Genomic DNA, 20,161 nt, shown 5'->3' on the forward strand with positions numbered 1-20,161 from the left:
GGGTTAACGAGGTGGAAGAACGAGTGAGTGACCTAGAAGACAAGTTGATAGCAAAGAGGGAAACTGAGGAAAAAAGAGACAAACAATTAAAAGACCATGAAGATAGATTAAGGGAAATAAACGACAGCCTGAGGAAGAAAAACCTACGTTTAATTGGGGTTCCCGAGGGCGCCGAAAGGGACAGAGGGCCAGAATATGTATTTGAACAAATTCTAGCTGAAAACTTTCCTAATCTGGGAAGGGAAACAGGCATTCAGATCCAGGAAATAGAGAGATCCCCCCCTAAAATCAATAAAAACCGTTCAACACCTCGACATTTAATTGTGAAGCTTGCAAATTCCAAAGATAAGGAGAAGATCCTTAAAGCAGCAAGAGACCAGAAATCCCTGACTTTTATGGGGAGGAGTATTAGGGTAACAGCAGACCTCTCCACAGAGACCTGGCAGGCCAGAAAGGGCTGGCAGGATATATTCAGGGTCCTAAATGAGAAGAACATGCAACCAAGAATACTTTATCCAGCAAGGCTCTCATTCAAAATGGAAGGAGAGATAAAGAGCTTCCAAGACAGGCAGCAACTAAAAGAATATGTGACCTCCAAACCAGCTCTGCAAGAAATTTTAAGGGGGCCTCTTAAAATTCCCCTTTAAGAAGAAGTTCAGTGGAACAGTCCACAAAAACAAAGACTGAATAGATATCATGATGACACTAAACTCATATCTCTCAATAGTAACTCTGAATGTGAACGGGCTTAATGACCCCATCAAAAGGCGCAGGGTTTCAGACTGGATAAAAAAGCAGGACCCATCTATTTGCTGTCTACAAGAGACTCATTTTAGACAGAAGGACACCTACAGCCTGAAAATAAAAGGTTGGAGAACCATTTACCATTCGAATGGTCCTCAAAAGAAAGCAGGGGTAGCCATCCTTATATCAGATAAACTAAAATTTACCCCAAAGACTGTAGTGAGAGATGAAGAGGGACACTATATCATACTTAAAGGATCTATTCAACAAGAGGACTTAACAATCCTCAATATATATGCTCCGAATGTGGGAGCTGCCAAATATATAAATCAATTATTAACCAAAGTGAAGAAATACTTAGATAATAATACACTTATACTTGGTGACTTCAATCTAGCTCTTTCTATACTCGATAGGTCTTCTAAGCAAAACATCTCCAAAGAAACGAGAGCTTTAAATGATACACTGGACCAGATGGATTTCACAGATATCTACAGAACTTTACATCCAAACTCAACTGAATACACATTCTTCTCAAGCGCACATGGAACTTTCTCCAGAATAGACCACATATTGGGTCACAAATCGGGTCTGAACCGATACCAAAAGATTGGGATTGTCCCTGCATATTCTCGGACCATAATGCCTTGAAATTAGAACTAAATCACAACAAGAAGTTTGGAAGGACCTCAAACACATGGAGGTTAAGGACCATCCTGCTAAAAGATAAAAGGGTCAACCAGGAAATTAAGGAAGAATTAAAAAGATTCATGGAAACTAATGAGAATGAAGATACAACCGTTCAAAATCTTTGGGATGCAGCAAAAGCAGTCCTGAGGGGGAAATACATCGCAATACAAGCATCCATTCAAAAACTGGAAAGAACTCAAATACAAAAGCTAACCTTACACATAAAGGAGCTAGAGAAAAAACAGCAAATAGATCCTACACCCAAGAGAAGAAGGGAGTTAATAAAGATTCGAGCAGAACTCAACGAAATCGAGACCAGAAGAACTGTGGAACAGATCAACAGAACCAGGAGTTGGTTCTTTGAAAGAATTAATAAGATAGATAAACCATTAGCCAGCCTTATTAAAAAGAAGAGAGAGAAGACTCAAATTAATAAAATCATGAATGAGAAAGGAGAGATCACTACCAACACCAAGGAAATACAAACGATTTTAAAAACATATTATGAACAGCTATACGCCAATAAATTAGGCAATCTAGAAGAAATGGACGCATTCCTGGAAAGCCACAAACTACCAAAACTGGAACAGGAAGAAATAGAAAACCTGAACAGGCCAATAACCAGGGAGGAAATTGAAGCAGTCATCAAAAACCTCCCAAGACACAAGAGTCCAGGGCCAGATGGCTTCCCAGGAGAATTTTATCAAACGTTTAAAGAAGAAATCATACCTATTCTCCTAAAGCTGTTTGGAAAGATAGAAAGAGATGGAGTACTTCCAAATTCGTTCTATGAAGCCAGCATCACCTTAATTCCAAAGCCAGACAAAGACCCCGCCAAAAAGGAGAATTACAGACCAATATCCCTGATGAACATGGATGCAAAAATTCTCAACAAGATACTGGCCAATAGGATCCAACAGTACATTAAGAAAATTATTCACCATGACCAAGTAGGATTTATCCCTGGGACACAAGGCTGGTTCAACACCCGTAAAACAATCAATGTGATTCATCATATCAGCAAGAGAAAAACCAAGAACCATATGATCCTCTCATTGGATGCAGAGAAAGCATTTGACAAAATACAGCATCCATTCCTGATTAAAACTCTTCAGAGTGTAGGGATAGAGGGAACATTCCTCGACATCTTAAAAGCCATCTATGAAAAGCCCACAGCAAATATCATTCTCAATGGGGAAGCACTGGGAGCCTTTCCCCTAAGATCAGGAACAAGACAGGGATGTCCACTCTCACCACTGCTATTCAACATAGTACTGGAAGTCCTAGCCTCAGCAATCAGACAACAAAAAGACATTAAAGGCATTCAAATTGGCAAAGAAGAAGTCAAACTCTCCCTCTTCGCCGATGACATGATACTCTACATAGAAAACCCAAAAGTCTCCACCCCAAGATTGCTAGAACTCATACAGCAATTCGGTAGCGTGGCAGGATACAAAATCAATGCCCAGAAGTCAGTGGCATTTCTATACACTAACAATGAGACTGAAGAAAGAGAAATTAAGGAGTCAATCCCATTTACAATTGCACCCAAAAGCATAAGATACCTAGGAATAAACCTCACCAAAGATGTAAAGGATCTATACCCTCAAAACTATAGAACACTTCTGAAAGAAATTGAGGAAGACACAAAGAGATGGAAAAATATTCCATGCTCATGGATTGGCAGAATTAATATTGTGAAAATGTCAATGTTACCCAGGGCAATATACACGTTTAATGCAATCCCTATCAAAATACCATGGACTTTCTTCAGAGAGTTAGAACAAATTATTTTAAGATTTGTGTGGAATCAGAAAAGACCCCGAATAGCCAGGGGAATTTTAAAAAAGAAAACCATATCTGGGGGCATCACAATGCCAGATTTCAGGTTGTACTACAAAGCTGTGGTCATCAAGACAGTGTGGTACTGGCACAAAAACAGACACATAGATCAGTGGAACAGAATAGAGAATCCAGAAGTGGACCCTGAACTTTATGGGCAACTAATATTCGATAAAGGAGGAAAGACTATCCATTGGAAGAAAGACAGTCTCTTCAATAAATGGTGCTGGGAAAATTGGACATCCACATGCAGAAGAATGAAACTAGACCACTCTCTTTCACCATACACAAAGATAAACTCAAAATGGATGAAAGATCTAAATGTGAGACAAGATTCCATCAAAATCCTAGAGAAGAACACAGGCAACACCCTTTTTGAACTCGGCCATAGTAACTTCTTGCAAGATACATCCACGAAGGCAAAAGAAACAAAAACAAAAATGAACTATTGGGACTTCATCAAGATAAGAAGCTTTTGCACAGCAAAGGATACAGTCAACAAAACTCAAAGACAACCTACAGAATGGGAGAAGATATTTGCAAATGACATATCAGATAAAGGGCTAGTTTCCAAGATCTATAAAGAACTTATTAAACTCAACACCAAAGAAACAAACAATCCAATCATGAAATGGGCAAAAGACATGAACAGAAATCTCACAGAGGAAGACATAGACATGGCCAACATGCATATGAGAAAATGCTCTGCATCACTTGCCATCAGGGAAATACAAATCAAAACTACAATGAGATACCACCTCACACCAGTGAGAATGGGGAAAATTAACAAGGCAGGAAACAACAAATGTTGGAGAGGATGCGGAGAAAAGGGAACCCTCTTACACTGTTGGTGGGAATGTGAACTGGTGCAGCCACTCTGGAAAACTGTGTGGAGGTTCCTCAAACAGTTAAAAATATACCTGCCCTACGACCCAGCAATTGCACTGTTGGGGATTTACCCCAAAGATACAAATGCAATGAAACGCCGGGACACCTGCACCCCGATGTTTCTAGCAGCAATGGCCACTATAGCCAAACTGTGGAAGGAGCCTCGGTGTCCAACGAAAGATGAATGGATAAAGAAGATGTGGTTTATGTATACAATGGAATATTACTCAGCTATTAGAAATGACAAATACCCACCATTTGCTTCAACGTGGATGGAACTGGAGGGTATTATGCTGAGTGAAGTAAGTCAGTCGGAGAAGGACAAACATTATATGTTCTCATTCATTTGGGGAATATAAATAATAGTGAAAGGGAAAATAAGGGAAGGGAGAAGAAATGTGTGGGAAATATCAGAAAGGGAGACAGAACGTAAAGACTGCTAACTCTGGGAAACGAACTAGGGGTGGTAGAAGGGGAGGAGGGCGGGGGGTGGGAGTGAATGGGTGACGGGCACTGGGTATTATTCTGTATGTTAGTAAATTGAACACCAATAAAAAAAAAAAAAAAAACTTTTATTTCATGTCACGGAGTAATAAAAGCTCACCTTCAAGGACAGACATGTGGCTACTTTGCAGATGAATCAAAATCCCTCAAATGCCTAAAAACTCGCATCAGAAAATGTCTTAAAGTCTCTTGATTTCATCTCAGTCATGATCTCAGGGTCCTGGGATCGACCCTTGCATCTGGCTCCATGCTTAGCACAGAGTCTGCTTAGGTTTCTCTCTCCTTCTCCCTCTGTCCCTCCCACATTCGCATGCATGCATTCTCTCTCTCTCTCCCTCTCTCTCTCAATATTTCTAAAATGAATAAGTCTTTAAAAAAAAAAAAGAACATGTAATAAAACTTTGCAGAAAATTGATCAAGGAGGTAATTTACCTTAGAGATAAAGAAAAAAACTTCTTAAAATGTAGGAAAGCATCAGCAGTGTAAACTAGAAGCACAATTCCCAACAGAAGATGGCTGGGGACCTGGGGAGAGAATTGCAACATGCAGCTTCCTTCTTTGAATACTGGTTTGATTATCTCCTATGGGGGAAAAAAAAGCTCAAAAAAGTTGTTTGGTAGCCTTGCCAACTGAGGAAAAATGCAACCAACCAGGAACAGGAAATGGCAAAACATGCAATAGTCAGCTGAAGAAAGGTTTAAATTCTAGTTTTCCAAGTGGTCTTATAGCAGGCTGATTAATGTCCACACCATAACGTCTGGATCCTGTGCGTGTGTTACATTACATGTCAAAAGGGACTTTACAGATGTAATTAAGGTTACAGATCTTGAGGTGAGGAGATGAGCCTGGATTAATCTAATCACCAGAGCCCTTAAAGCGAGAAATCTTTCCAGCGAAGTCAGGGAGCTTTCCAGTGTGAGGATTGGCTGCACTATTGCTGCCTCTGAGGTGTAGGTGTTCATGGGCAAAGATTGAAGAAAGGCCTCTAGAAGCTATAGCCAGCCCCCAGCAGGCAGGTAGCAAGGAGATGGGGCTCGCAGTCCTACAGCTACAAGGCACTGGATTTTACCAACAACAACCTGAATGAGAGTGGAATGAGCCTCTCCATAAGAGCCCCTCCTGTCAATACCTCGATGACAAGCTTTGTGAAATCTGGAGCAGAGAAACCAGCCGAGTTAACCCACACTTCCAACATGCAGAACTCAAAGGCAATAGATGTGTTTTTGCTTTAAGGCTCTAAGTTGGGGTGATTTGTCCAACAACAGTAGAAAACTAAAGCCCCTGCTGTTCAATGACCAGCCCTGGGCACAGGCTGGAGAAAATCAGGGCATCCCTTGGATGGTCAGGTCCCCAGGAGAAGAGTAGGGTTAAGCTGTGAAGATTCTGGGATCTGGGGTCATATGCAGGTTTGATACAACTTTCAAAGCACCTGACCCCTATGTATCCACAGCCACTGATGATTTGCCTGTGTTCTCTCTCTTTAAAAGTCATTTTGATATATTTCTTTTTAGTTTAACTAGTATTATTTAACCGATGCTACATTTGCTGTTAGTGAGGTCTGATAGAATGAATAATAATTCCTAAGGTGGTGTTTTTCAAATACAGATGGTTGTTCTATAATTCTTGTGCATACATCATTTCCACTTCAGTGGACCCTGTAGAATGTACATGACATTTTGTATTTTGCTCAAAGAAAAATGTTCATTATTACTTAAATCATCATTGAACTTTGACATGACCAAATGGAGACATTTCAGAAGAATAGACGCCATTTCTAAACTCTCCAAGTTGATTAGAAATCAGTAAAACTAAGTTAATATTACCACCAAATTTTTGTATTGGTTTTTAAAACAGCACATACACACAACCCCAAATGGCAGCATCATCCCCAACTAAACTTAGCAACATTTTTGTTATTATTAATTCATAGATTAGAGAATTCCACATTTTGCAACCATTTGTTTATTTTTCTATTTCTTGTTAATTTTATTTCATTTTTAATATTCCTCACTGTTTAAATGTTTCCAAATTTTATGCAGTCAAAATAAGTTTTCCTTTTATGAAAAAAATAAAGATCCTTCTTAAGCATTTGCTACCTATAGCAACCTGCTAGGTGCCAGAGACCCAAGATGCCATCCCTTGTCTCATTGTCCTCTGGGGGATAGGAGGATGGTGGGAGGAGTCTAGGGAGGCAGACATGTACACAAATCGTTGCTGTATGACTGAATATATGTAATTACAGGGGTAGGTACACAGCTTCATGGGATTGCTGCATGGGTGGCAGATTCTATCCGGAGGAGTCAAAGCAAAAGAGGCAAACTTGGAGCTGAATTTTTAAAAATATTTAGGAATTCAGTGCCACTGTGGATTATGTAGTATGTTCAAAGACCATTACCAAGTCTGTGCTCTTCTTGTTCTTGAATTTTTTTAAATATTTTATTTATTTATTCATGAGAAACACAGAGAGAGAATGAGAGAGGCAGAGACACAGGCAGAAGGAAAAGCAGGCTCCATGCAGGGAGCCCAACATGGGACTCGATCCCCGGTCTCCAGGATCAGGCCCTGGACTGAAGGTGGCGCTAAACCACTGAGCCACTCGGGCTGCCCTGGTCTTGAATTTTGCCAAGAAATTTAGCACGGGTTGACCCAAAAATGCCTCTTCTTGGAAAGTAGTCTAAACTCAGAGTTGGAAGACTGGAATTTTATACCTAGACCCAGCATCTGCTAAACAAATGGTTCAGGTGTCAGTTTTTATAAAAATGGCAATTGATCATAACCATCCTGCTTACTTCATAGGATGATTATAAAGATTGAATTAGATCATGTATGTGAAAACACCAAGTCACTCTACAGAGTGACTAATCTAATCAAGGTCATACCAATTCTATCCTGAGTTGCCAGTGGCCAACATTAATTACTACTATGTATTTAAAAAGACATTAATCAGAGTAACAAAAATGTTTGATGCCCTAGAGTTTCATAGCACATTTCCTCTGAGTCTTGACACCTCTATTCCCTCCTCAGGCCTTCTAGTATCTTTCCAGGATAAGCTGGGGCCTGTGTCATTACCCCACACTTGAAGAAGAAGGGGGAATATGAAGTAGGAGCTCCAGCTCTTGCCTTCAAACCATTTCCTGGTCCACATAGTGCACAGAGCTCCAGGCAGGAATGACCATGGTGCCTTCTCACAAATTATTTCAATAGTCGTCCAGAACAGATACAGATATCTTTATTCTAATTATAGATGCTCAGCAGTGAAGTTCGTTCTCTTCAATATTCAATTGGAATTTTTTTAAAAAAACCATATATGCCTTTAAAATTGAAGAAGAGAAAGCACTACCTGAGTCCCACTCCTCTCGGTCCTCCAGGCTCCACCCATTCCAGGCACAGAATACACTTCCCCATCTCCACCTGTGGAAATCCCCCATCCCTAAGCTCAGCTGCAATGCCATTCCCTGATCCCAGCTGCTGGAACATCTCCTTCTCTTGAAATCCCTGGGCTTAGACTCGTGGGTGAGAACCCAGGCTCCCGAGACAATCTGTCTGCATCTCTAACCCAACCCTGATACTTACTGGCAGCCTCTCTGCCTCTGGTCCCTTATCTGTCAGTGGGACACTAGTGGTGATGCTAAAAAATAAACAACTATAAAAGCATGGCCATTACAGGGTTATTAAAAAGATTAACAAGGGGTGACTGAGTAGCAGAGTCAGTTAAGCATCCAACTCTTGATTTCAGCTTGGGTCATGGTCTCAGGGTCATGAGATCAAGCCCCACCTGGAGCTGTTGGGCTCTGCCCTGGGGGTGGAGCCTGCTAAGATTATCTGTCTCTTTCCCTCTGCCCTTCCCTGCCCCCCATCCCATGTGTGTGCACACATGTGCATGCACCCTCTCAAAAAAAAAAAAATAGATGATGCATGTAAAGCATTAATGACACAATGGCAATACCCAATAAATATTAAATGCCCGATTCTCACCTGTTCCTTTGTAGGTTTTTCATATGCACCAGGTAGCCAATTCTCTGGGCATAGGAACTGATTCCATAGCATCCCTTGCCTAGTGCATAAGAGAACATCCCAGGTCTGCCATTTATGAGCTCTGCAGGCTTGGCCTGTCATTTAATTTCTGTGTCTCAATCCCTTATCTGTAAAATTGGGATAAGATGAACATTAAAGGCAATAATGTATATATATTTTAGCCATCATTTGGTGTTTAAGAGTCTACATTAAAAGTATATTAAAGAGTTAAGGCTCTGATGTCACAGTGTTTCTCAGATCATATTTTCTGATGTATGTGGTTGAAATTACAGATCAAAATTTGAAGAGAGAAAAAAAATGCAACATGAGGATGCTCAGGGCTGGAAAGAAGGCTGCAGGCGGTCTCATGAGATATACTTTCCATAAGAGACAAGAAACCTGCCACTCTGCTATTGAAAGAGGGCCTCCATCTCTTCCCCTGATGAAGAGGAGAAGGAGGAGGAGATGGGGGAAAGCAGAGCAAGGAGGGGAGAAAGTAAGGACCATGTAAGAAGGTAAGATGAACAAGAGTGGTGGCAGAGGGAAAGAGAAGAGGGGGAGACAGAGACAGGAGAGGAGAGATTTGTGAATAAGGAAGCCCTAGCCTAGTGGCCACCAGTGGGAGTGATACAACCCCTAAAAGAGTGAACATTTACAGGGGCGGTCATTGGTTCCAACAATTGAAGTTCAGTGATGGTAGATACCGTGGAACGTGTGAGATGGCCCCACAACCAAATAGTTCCACATCCTACTTAACTGTCAAAGTAATTCAAGTACGTGACAAATTCAGGACTCAAGTGTGTTTTCCACATTAACACAGTATTTTTTCAGGGCACCTGGGTGGTTCAGTGGTTGAGCATCTGCCTTTGGCTCGGGGGGTAGGATGATCCCGGGGTCCTGGGATTAAGTCCCACATCGGGCTCCCCTCAGGACGCCTGCTTCTCCCTCTGCTTATGTCTCTGCCTGTCTCTCCGTGTCTCTCTCATGAATAAATAAATAAAGTATTTTTATTTAAAGTGTTTTTGCTTGATTTTGATATAGGCTGGATATCTCAGCAATGCCACTAAATTTGAAGGAAAATTGTATGTTGCTTTATTGATGACTTTTTTTCTTTTTTTGTAACCAGGGGAAGATTATATGCTGTTTTATTAATAACTTAGATTACTCACCACCAGGAAAATCTTATCTCCTGAGGTAAGGCTACTTTTGGTATGTGAGTCACACTACGCGTTTGTGGTGTGCATACTTGTATTTGCATATACAGGTGGAAGCATTTGACTACATCATTATGACATTACTATAGTTGGTCCTGAACAGTAATCATATTAATTTAATTTCTACTTACTTTCCTTTTGTTTCTTCTTTATGATTCAGCTGGGGCATTACACTGATTTTTAATTATGTATATAAGTAGATTGTAGTATCTATGAAAGTCATTTTAAGATAAAAGAGTTTTAATTTAAAAAACTTCACAGGTTAGGGGGTGTTGGGGGCAATGGGATTAAACCTGTATCCTAGAAGCAATTCTGACCCATCCATTCCCTAATCCTTTCACCTCTTGACCACTTCAACATTAGGAGCTGCTGGACTGTAGAAGCTCCCCTAGGAGAGGCATTGGACTCTGGCCCTCTCTTTCCTGGGTCTCTGATATCTCACCCCAAATGTAAGTTGTATATGGGGGTAAGTAGACTTGCAATCAATCAATATCACTTTCACTAATATTATCATATAATAACATAATACAAAAACAAAACATTTAATTTGGAAACGTTGTGATATTTCCAGTTGGCAGGAGAAAATGTGACTGCTTAAAAATGGTGCCCATGTGGCCAAGATCATTCAAAGATCAAGAGACATCTGTAACATCATCCAATCGTGAACACGCTAGAGCTGGACTCCAGAGGCTCTCACTCAGTCCCCTTTCTTCAAGGATGATCCAGCAACCTCGGGCAAGTACAAAGTTCGCATTAGGTGAAAAGGACATAAAAACACTGATTTTCAGTGAGGAAAACATCCAGGACGGGAGTATTTCCCAGGTAGAAAAGAAACAGAGTAATGGCTAAAGAAAAGACTTTGCAACCAGACAACCTAGGTTCATAATCAGCCTCGGCCCTCACCAGCCCTGTGATCTTGGCTAAATATTACTTATCACTGCCATAAATTGGTTCCTTCGCTGTAAAGGGATGAGCAATGGCACCTGCCCTTTGAGGTCCTAGCGAGAATAAAAACTTTGTCTGCTGTCAAGCATCTAGAGAAGTGTCTGACACAAGGGAATCACTCAAGAAATGTCAGCTCTTAGACTTCCTCTGCTTGAGAAATTTCCTTCCTGCATCGCAGAATGACTTTAGCCGTGCTTACGTGCGATTCTGCTCTACCAGGTACGTGGTGTTCTTTATAACCATGTCATCAAGTACAGATCAAATTAGAGGGGAAAGCTCTAAAGGGAAACAAAGACACCAGAGAATTCCTCTTTGACAGGCACGGACTAAGACAAAAGGAGTTATGTGATCACCAGCCATATATTCAGAAGAGTTTAGACAATACAGTGCTTTGTTATATTTCATGAGTTCATAGTACCCAAAGAAGCTAATACAGTAGAACAATAGCTGACATATCAGGTTTTTCAGTCATACTATCAGTTGCTGACAGTTTGCCCAACGGCCTTTGGCCTGGCTCTGAATTCACATCAGGAAAAGAGGGAAAGTATTAAAACGATCACTTCCATTTGACTTTGAAAGTCCCGAGTGATCTGAAAGACAAATCAAAATAAAATCAGAATGTGGCCTCTGCATACGATGAGAGAATTATAAGCTTACACCATCGCTGAGGTATCTAGATAGTGAGAAGGAGGACATGTAACAAACATGAGCAGAGGGGAGCGGGCAGCAGACTTTATTGAGTTATTTGACGTCAGCCCGTGGTTGGCTCATTAGTTTTCTAGACTGCCATACAGATTACCACAAACTGGGCAGCTTAAAACAATAGAAATTTATGCTTTCACAGTTCTGGAGGCTGGAAGTCCAAAATGAAGGGGCCAGAAAGGTTGGTTCCTTCTGGAGGCCTCTGAGAGAGAGCCTATTCCATGCTCTTCTCCTAGCTTCTGAAAGTTGCCAGTCCTCCCTGATTTTTTTTTTTTTTTTTCTGTTTGCGGCTACCCCCGTCCAATTTCTGCTTCTGTTGTCACGTGGCCATCTTCTCCCTGTGCATCTTCATGTGGCATTCCCCCCTGTGTGTGTCTCTGTGTCCAGATCTCCCTCTCCTTACAAAAACACCAGTCATACTGGATTAGGATCTACCCTAATGACTTCCACTTCACTTGATTACATCTGCAAAGACCTTGTTTCCAAGTAAGGTGACATTCACAGGTTCCTTTCACTAGATCTTTGAGAAGACACAACCCAACTGAGAACAAGGGTCGAATTTGCAAATTGCTGAGGAGAATCTAGTGTTAATCAAGTGGTGCCCTGCCGTCTGAGCATTTTCATTCCTGAGATAAGGAGGGCAAATGCATTTAACCTTTGGACTTTATTTGGGTCAGGATAACTCTCTTCTAGTAGTTTTTCACTCCTGTGTTTGGCATTTTTCTGCATTTTAGGAGAAATCGCATTTGCCTCCTCTTTAAACCTATTAACCCTTTACTTGGATAAGCCACTCCAAAGAAGGTACAATTACAAAGGCTATTTAGATGGTCATTGTTGCCAGTGAAATAGGAGAAAGAAAGAGTAGAGGCTGCTAAAGGGACGCTACTCAGCTCTTACCAGAGGATATTCTTTGTATAAATAGCAAGTGGGATTCCCCTCTTTAAAATAAAAAAAAAAATTTAAAAACCTGAAATAACATATGCCAGCCACTTCTGTATCTTAAAAGCAGGCAGGAAGTTTGGTATAAGGCCATTAGCTTCCAAAGTTACAAATGTAAGAGAGAAGGTAAATGACAGCGAGTTACAATTCAGTGACAGTGACTTACAATGCAGGCAAAATGGTTCCTCCTTCTCCCTGTCCTTTAGGAAAAGACAATTAGAATACAACAGCTGTTCATGAGAGTATAAAATGTATTTATTTGCTTGTCTTTCTATCATGGGTTCGGCCCACATGCCAAATCTGATTGCTTCCTGTTTTGTGCATAAAGTTTTATTGGAACACAGCTATACCTAATTTGTCTTACTATCTATCACAGATTCCCACCACAATGGCAGATCTGAATGTTGCTAGCAAAGCCTAAAGTATTTACTATCTGGCCCTTAACAGAAAAAGTTTGCCAACCCTTTATTCAGATTTAGGGGATTAGGAACTACAGAATACCACAAGACACCAAACAAGAATGGATTATGCATGGGTTACAGTAGTAGCTTGCAGCAAATCTCTTCACATTACCATTCCTTTGACAAGCCTATGGACTCAGCGGTAAAAGCTTGGCATTCATACCTATTGGTACAAGCCAAGTAGGATTTAAACAACCAAAACCCTGAGTAATCATAATCATCCTCTTGCCAAAAGTCAGTATTATTAACAATCAGGATCCTAGACCTGATTGAAAAGAAGACTGAATCCCAGTCCAGGATAGCCCTTCTAGGGCTCACAGTAGGGTATAAAAATCCTCTTCAACTTTTTGTAACTACTTTTTAATATTGGGATGAAATCTGGCACAACTGCTCCCTGCTATTGTTATACTTTGTCTCTTCATTTGCCTGGGTCACCAAACCATAGGAGGGTATGCCCAAATAGTGCTGGAGACCCCACAGCCTTCTCAGGGTTCCCTGAGAGAAACCACATACCAGTTCTGTATGAAAAGCAACTACCACTTTATCCCAGGGGCTGAGACTTCTCTCCAGGGCCCTGCACCCCTTCCTCGGGCTTCCTGCTTTGATCTGGTGCACCCACATCCTCAATCCAAACTCTTCCTCTCTGGCCAGCCCCTATGGATGAATGCTTCTGTCGAACTGTCTGCCTGGCTTCCCATCAGATCATCTTTGAATCCAGGCCTGCTGCAGAAGTGCCAGACCTGATCTCTCCCAGTCTGTTCTGACCTCATCGTTTTTCCCCTAAGGGCACAATGTCCAATCCCTGCCACTAAGCCACGGGGACTTCTACGTAACATATTGGCTGGTCCCTTTTTGCTGAATCTGTTTTTTCATGACAGTTTCTGGGTTAACTTGTCTTAGAACATACCAGAACCTGAAAGTTCTGCTAAGCCTCTATGCCCTAAAAGAATAAATAAGTGTATATATAGCATATTAGTGTATATAATATGTATATAAATTGTGTGTGTGTGTGTGTCACTTAGAAGTGTGCCTCATTATGAAAAGCATCCAATATATGTTATCTTTTAAAGGTCTGAGCCAGCAATTGTAGTTTCTTCAGGGCTACACGGTATTCAGAGAGCTTCTGGAATCAAGCATTTACTTCTAAGATGCTGCATTTACTTCAGCATCTTTAAGATGCTGAAACTCTAGTCTACTTAGTGTCTTTTCACTATTTCTCAATTCCTGTTTTCAGGTGGAAAAGAAAAGCTTGGAAAATTTGCCTATAAGTAGAATGAGACTACCTGTATTTAATTTCTCTGATTTTATTTCTACTCCACTGAAACACAGTTTGGCCAATAGATAGGTGATCCTTGAACCCTCATAAGCTTTGTTGAAAACAAATATTTTTTTCATCTTCCTAACAGAATGTCTTTTATACTTTTGTGTGAGCAAGAAAATACTAGCATGGAAGGAACTGCTAAGAGTAGGAGGCAGTCTATTAATCCAGTATAACTTCACCAGGGCCATCTATTTTCGTGTCTTGATAAATATTCCATGATAATGATGTGCTAAGTGTTTGCTCCTCATTCTTTAAGCTTCAAGTCCCTCCATGACTGGCTTCTTGCCCTTTGGCTCTTCTACCAGCTGGCCTGGAGAGACAGGGCTACCGGAAGGTGGAAGGTGTGTGATAGAAATCGGGAAGCAAAGGTGCTGGTTCCCCAGCAAAAGCCAGAGTGGAAATAGGCCTATTTCAAAGATCTATTGGGACACACCCATGAAATATTGTTCCTGATGCTACCTGTCTGCTGTCTGTTCCAGAAGTAGCAATGTGGGATGGATAATAATTAATGGGCCTGTAAGGACCAGACCAATAACTTGGTAGCCACTGGGAAGTTTCAGATGATGGGCATGGCTCCAGATATGAGATAATATGTTATCTTTAGACTCATTTAGCTAGAGCTGGAGCTGGGCCCATACAAGCTTGCAGGTCAAGGACCTCCCAGGGACATTTTATCCAATGCAAAGCCAGAAGATTCCTTACATCTTTATTTGCTTTATTGTTGTCCTTATCACACAATATCATAAATATTTATATTCCTCATTTAAACTCTGAGCTCCTCAAGGGTTTTGATCACATGATTTTCATGTTTAAGTCCCCAGTGCCTACTGATCAATCAATCCATCAATCCAACAATCAAGTTTAGATTAAAAAGGAATAGTGTATTTGCACCATTCAATTAGATCAAACAGTTGGGATACTAATGAGGCTTGAGGAACTCCTCCAGGGTAGATTAAAAGTGGCATCTTCCTCTCCTCTGCCTCATTCTCTGAGGTCATTCACAAAGGGACTGGGAATACGGATCCCAATCTTGCCTTAAAACTAAAAGGCTCTGGATATGCGGCCCTGGAAGCACACCTAGGACTAATGAAATTTCTCCCACCCATCTGCCCAAGGGGCATGAATTCCCTCCAAGCCTAGATGGAGGGATTCACCCAAATACTTGTTGCAATCTGTTGTACATCCTCACCTACGAGAGCAGAAAATTGCTTCCATATCTCTGTGTCTCTGAATGTCCTTTCTTTATCTAATCTGACCAAAGATCATCTCTTGATCTTTTAGTCTTGACAGCATTGATCATCCTAGTACTTTCAGTATTGCCCTGACCGAACACTCTGCAAGTGTGCAAGATTCATCAAGCCCCATCTTCTGGAGATAACACTAGTATAAATAGTACAGTAGGGTCACAGCTATAGCAATAGAGGTGGGCAACCTGTCATTTATCTGAGAACAAAGACTACTGCAAATTCTTTCCACTTTTTATCGCCCCTGAACACTCTATTTGTGTTATTTCTTTAAGTGAATCCAAATTTGCTTTTCTGTTCCTTAATCTTAGTCCCTTACTCTATATCAGTTTAGGTTCAGTGACCTTTATGTAGCTCTTTATAACCCACTGGTTTACCATCTGAGTCAGGTCTGACTTTCTGGACTCTGACCTCTGGTCAAATATTTGATACAAAAATAAGGATTTTCAAACTTTCAAAGAATAAGAACCAGAACAGCACACCCAACCCTTACAGGTCTTCATGTATCTCAGAAGTAACTATTTGGATGTTAAAAGCCTAACAGAGATACCTTACACTCCATATCCCCCTGATTAAACTGACTACGAGAAGGGGGTGGAAAACAGAAAAGAGAATGGACGGGAACAAATTATGAGGTATGAGATACACTGGCTTGAAGCCACATGCCTTGTGGGGGAAACAGATTCTTTGACCACCCCCAACAATGACTCCTAACCTTTTTGGAATTTTGGCACCCTGTCATTATCTATTTGACCATCCAGTCTTGATATGACAAGTCTCCAATCCTGCACTTGCATGAAAATTAAATGCAATTCATTTAATGTTTTTAAATAAACAAGAATTAACGAGACTTTTACTGCAAGCATTTTGCAGCATCCCTTGTAACAACTTGCAACACGTTGGGTAAGAGGAACACAACTTTTTAAAATAAAATTGAGCAGTTATGTAGCTGTTACAGCCTTGTAGTCATGTCACAAGGTGGGCCTTGCTACACAGTCCTAGGAAATAGCAGGAGCAGTTGGAACCTCAACCAGGGAGACAGTGCAAGACAGAAAAGAGTTCCCAGGAGGTCCAGACACACTTCCTACAAATGAACTCCAGGGCATAACCTCAGATCCTTCTGGTGAACCTTTCTTTACTTGAGCTACATTCAGTTACTTTCAATCCTTAGAAACAAATGATCCTTGCCTAGATCATGCTGAGTCTGGCAGGTAGAAAAGGATCTGTGGAGACCAGTAAAAACTCTTGGCAGCCCATGCAGTGCCTTGTGGGGAGTGGAAGGGGGGCAGAGAGGTTGCCTCAGCATCTGGAGCTACTGATGTGCTGCCCAGTTTTGCTATAACCAGATCCTGTGCTCTCCTACCTAACACAGCCATCTATCCATATATGAGCTTTTAACTCTGAATAAAAGGGAGCACTTTACTTGGCTCCCTTGACCAGTATCTTTGGATAGACCAAGAGGAAAAAAAGACACTAAACAGTATGGAGAGGAAAAGTAAAAGATGGAGACCTGTGGCTAATATATTCCCACACAAACATGCACACTCCATTCTACAGAGCACCTAAGAGAGAAGGCCCTAGATTTAGAAAAGACTGTTTCATGAGAATGATACTTACTGGGCTTTTCAGCAAAAATATTTTGCCCTACACACCAGTCTGGCTGCCTCCTTTCTGCTATAAAACAAGCTCCAACTTGGTCTGGCCTTAGGGGAGAAATGTGAAGTTTGAAAAAATTTTTATTTCCCCAGATTCTTGCAGTGCCCTGCCTCCCACGTAATTGTAACTTCCTGACTTCCACCGCCCCCCCCCCCCCACAAGTACCCACAACTGCCTTATTTCCCTCATGCTCATGGCCTGGTCAACACATCTCAGTCAGCGGTCCCTTCCTCAAGGCTCTGCTTTCTGCCAGGTGACAGTAGGTAGTACTAGTTCACACAGGAAGTAGTAGTGTAGACAAGGCTTTGGATTACACAGGCTGACAGACACAACTAAGTAGCCCATGCCTTCTTTGGGCTCAATTTCCTAGTGTATGAGATGGAGATTTCTTTGACAGTAAATGTTGGCAAGGATGTGAAGCAAAAGGAACCCTCGTGCACTGTTGATGGGAAAGCAAGCTGGTGCAGCCACTGCGGAAAACAGTATGGAGGTGCCTCAAGAAGTTAAAAATAGAACTGTCCTATGATTCAGTAATCGCACCACTGGTTATTTGCCCACAAAACACAAAGATATTCTAAGAGACACATGTACCTCTATGTTTATAGTGACATTATGTACAATAGCCAAATTATGGAAGCAGCCCAAGTGTCCACGGATAGATAAATGGATAAAGATGTGGTTTATACAGTCAATGGAATGTTATTCAGCCATAAAAAAGAATGAAATCTTGCCACTGGCAATGATGTGGATGGAGCTAGAGAGTATCATGCTGAGTGAAATCGGTCAGAGAAAGACGAATACCATATGATTTCACTCGTGTGGAATTTAAGAAGCAAACAAAAAATATGAGCAAAGGAAAAAAGAGAGATGCAAACCAAAAAACAGACTCTTAACTCAGAAGACAAACTGATGGTTACCAGAGAGGGGCGGGGGGGGGGAGAGTGAAATAGGTGATTGGGATTAAAGAGTGTACCTGTCATGACGAGCACCGGCTGATATACGGAATTCTTGAATTATTAAGCTGTACACCTGCAACTAATATAATACCATATGTTAACGATACTGGAAGTTAACATTTTTAAAAATGGAGAATTTCTTACCCTCCTAGTGTTGCTGACAGGATGGAATGAGATAGCAAATACAAAGCTCCAGGCTGAAGGCAGGCACACAGAAGACTCCACAATTTCCTGTGGGGATCCTGGCCTTCCCTCCTGAGATAATAAGGTATTCGCCTCCTTAGAGTTAGTAAGTGTATGGAGTCGAAAGGCAAGTTTACAAGGCAGTGAGCAAAGGATGGAGAACTTTCTCTGGATTGTCCAGTCCTCTGGAGTCCGACTTGTGGGCCGGCATGAGTGGATATGCTTTCATATACCTCTTGCCGTCTCAGATGAAAACCTCAGGAAGCTGAGCAGTAGAACTCAGTACAATGCTGCATAAAGATTTAAACGGGGGGAAAAAAAAAGATTAAAACTGGAACTCTGCAGATAAAATTTTATTGTGAAAGATAGATGTGAGTTGGGAATGACAATTTGATGACATTACATTAACTGACTTTTTTATGTACTAAGATGGAAAAAAAAGTTTGAAGTCATTCTTACAATTAAATGCCTAGCCAATTCAGAGTCCTTTGGGGGAAACAAAATGTCCCTTAACATGTTTTAAAAAAATTAAATTACTTATTTTAGAGCCTTCATAAATCTCTTTGACTCTTGGTTGGCAAAGACTTTAAATCTATCACTCGGTGAAATTAATTTTGTTCATTAAATAACTTTTGATTCCAAGAAATTTCAAGATTTCAGATTCTAAGCTTTAACCATGCAAGTGAAACATCCAACCCAAATAATGAATTTGAGTGAATTCAGCTGATGATGTGGCCGGGTATCTTAGACAATGAAGTCTATGGTTGTTAATGTGAGGATACATCATTGTGTCAATCTTTAGTTGGTTGTAGTTTTTATTTATTTTATTTTTTAAAGATTTTATTTATTTATTTATTCATGAGAGACACAGAGAGAGGGGTAGAGACACAGACAGGGAGAAGCAGGCTTCCCACAGGCTACCCGATGCGGGACTCGATCCCCGGACTCTAGGATCACACCCTGAGCCAAACGCAGATGCTCAGCCTCTGAGCCACCCAGGTGTCCCATTTTTAAATGTAACTAATCAGTTAGTCATTTCCATCATATTCCATAAAGAATAAAAGGTCACTTAGAAGATTTTATGACAGATAGCTTGGTAACCTAAGTTATATAGAGGTGGCAACCAAAGGGGAAAACAGAGTTCCTGAAATAGAACTAGGAATGAATCCAAAAAAAGATTAATTGCTTACTATATGAAGCTATTTAGTGATTATGGTACCAACTTTTTAACCAGGTGAGGAAAAATATAGTTTGGCTTCTTATAAATAGAAAATTATTAACTTTTTACTCTTTCCAGTTTAAAATTTACCTATTTGAAGGACATTCCAAAAATATTCCAGTATACATCTCAGAATCTTCTAGAGTCTGCCTAGAATCAAAATTGTATCTTCTTGTCAAATTAAATGACTTTTTTCTACCTGATAGTTCAAAAATAAGGACTATTATTATATCACCAGAAAATCTTGCAAGAAAGCAAATCTCAGCAATAGTGTGAACTTCTGGGAAGTCATAGGATTATTTTTAGAGACTAATATAGAGATACACTTACATCTATATATTTTTTAAGAAAGAAATTTTATGTAAGAATTGTTTGCAACTTTCTATTTATCGGCTTTGAAAACTTCACATACACACTACACCTGTACTTAATAAACTGTTCTTTTACTCAAAAGATTTTTCCAATAAGGCTTTTGTCTTGTCAGGTTTGGGTCCCAGCAGAGGCAGTCACCTTTCAAATTTTAGTAACATAGCCCCTAAGTGGATGCAGCATTCCCAACCTTAGATTTTCTACGTCCTACTTTCCAGTATTCTGTCCCATATCCTGTCCTACTGAATCATTACACTATCCCAGAAATTC

The 20,161-nt window shown here is 40.7% G+C and overlaps 1 long non-coding RNA gene across 1 annotated transcript in view; it reads right to left on the bottom strand.

Annotated features, from left to right (window-relative positions):
* The window catches only part of LOC144317353 (uncharacterized), a 47,838-nt gene that overhangs the window by 7,705 nt on the left and 19,972 nt on the right, over positions 1-20,161 (bottom strand). Inside the window, exons 3-5 of the long non-coding RNA XR_013383324.1 lie at positions 18,265-18,593; positions 8,644-8,810; positions 5,101-5,192 (exon numbers count right to left, since the gene is read on the bottom strand). This is a non-coding gene — a long non-coding RNA (uncharacterized LOC144317353). The remainder of the gene's footprint in view (positions 1-5,100; positions 5,193-8,643; positions 8,811-18,264; positions 18,594-20,161) is intronic.

Source organism: Canis aureus, chromosome 7 (genome assembly GCF_053574225.1).
Source record: "Canis aureus isolate CA01 chromosome 7, VMU_Caureus_v.1.0, whole genome shotgun sequence".
NCBI classification, from domain to species: domain Eukaryota; kingdom Metazoa; phylum Chordata; class Mammalia; order Carnivora; family Canidae; genus Canis; species Canis aureus.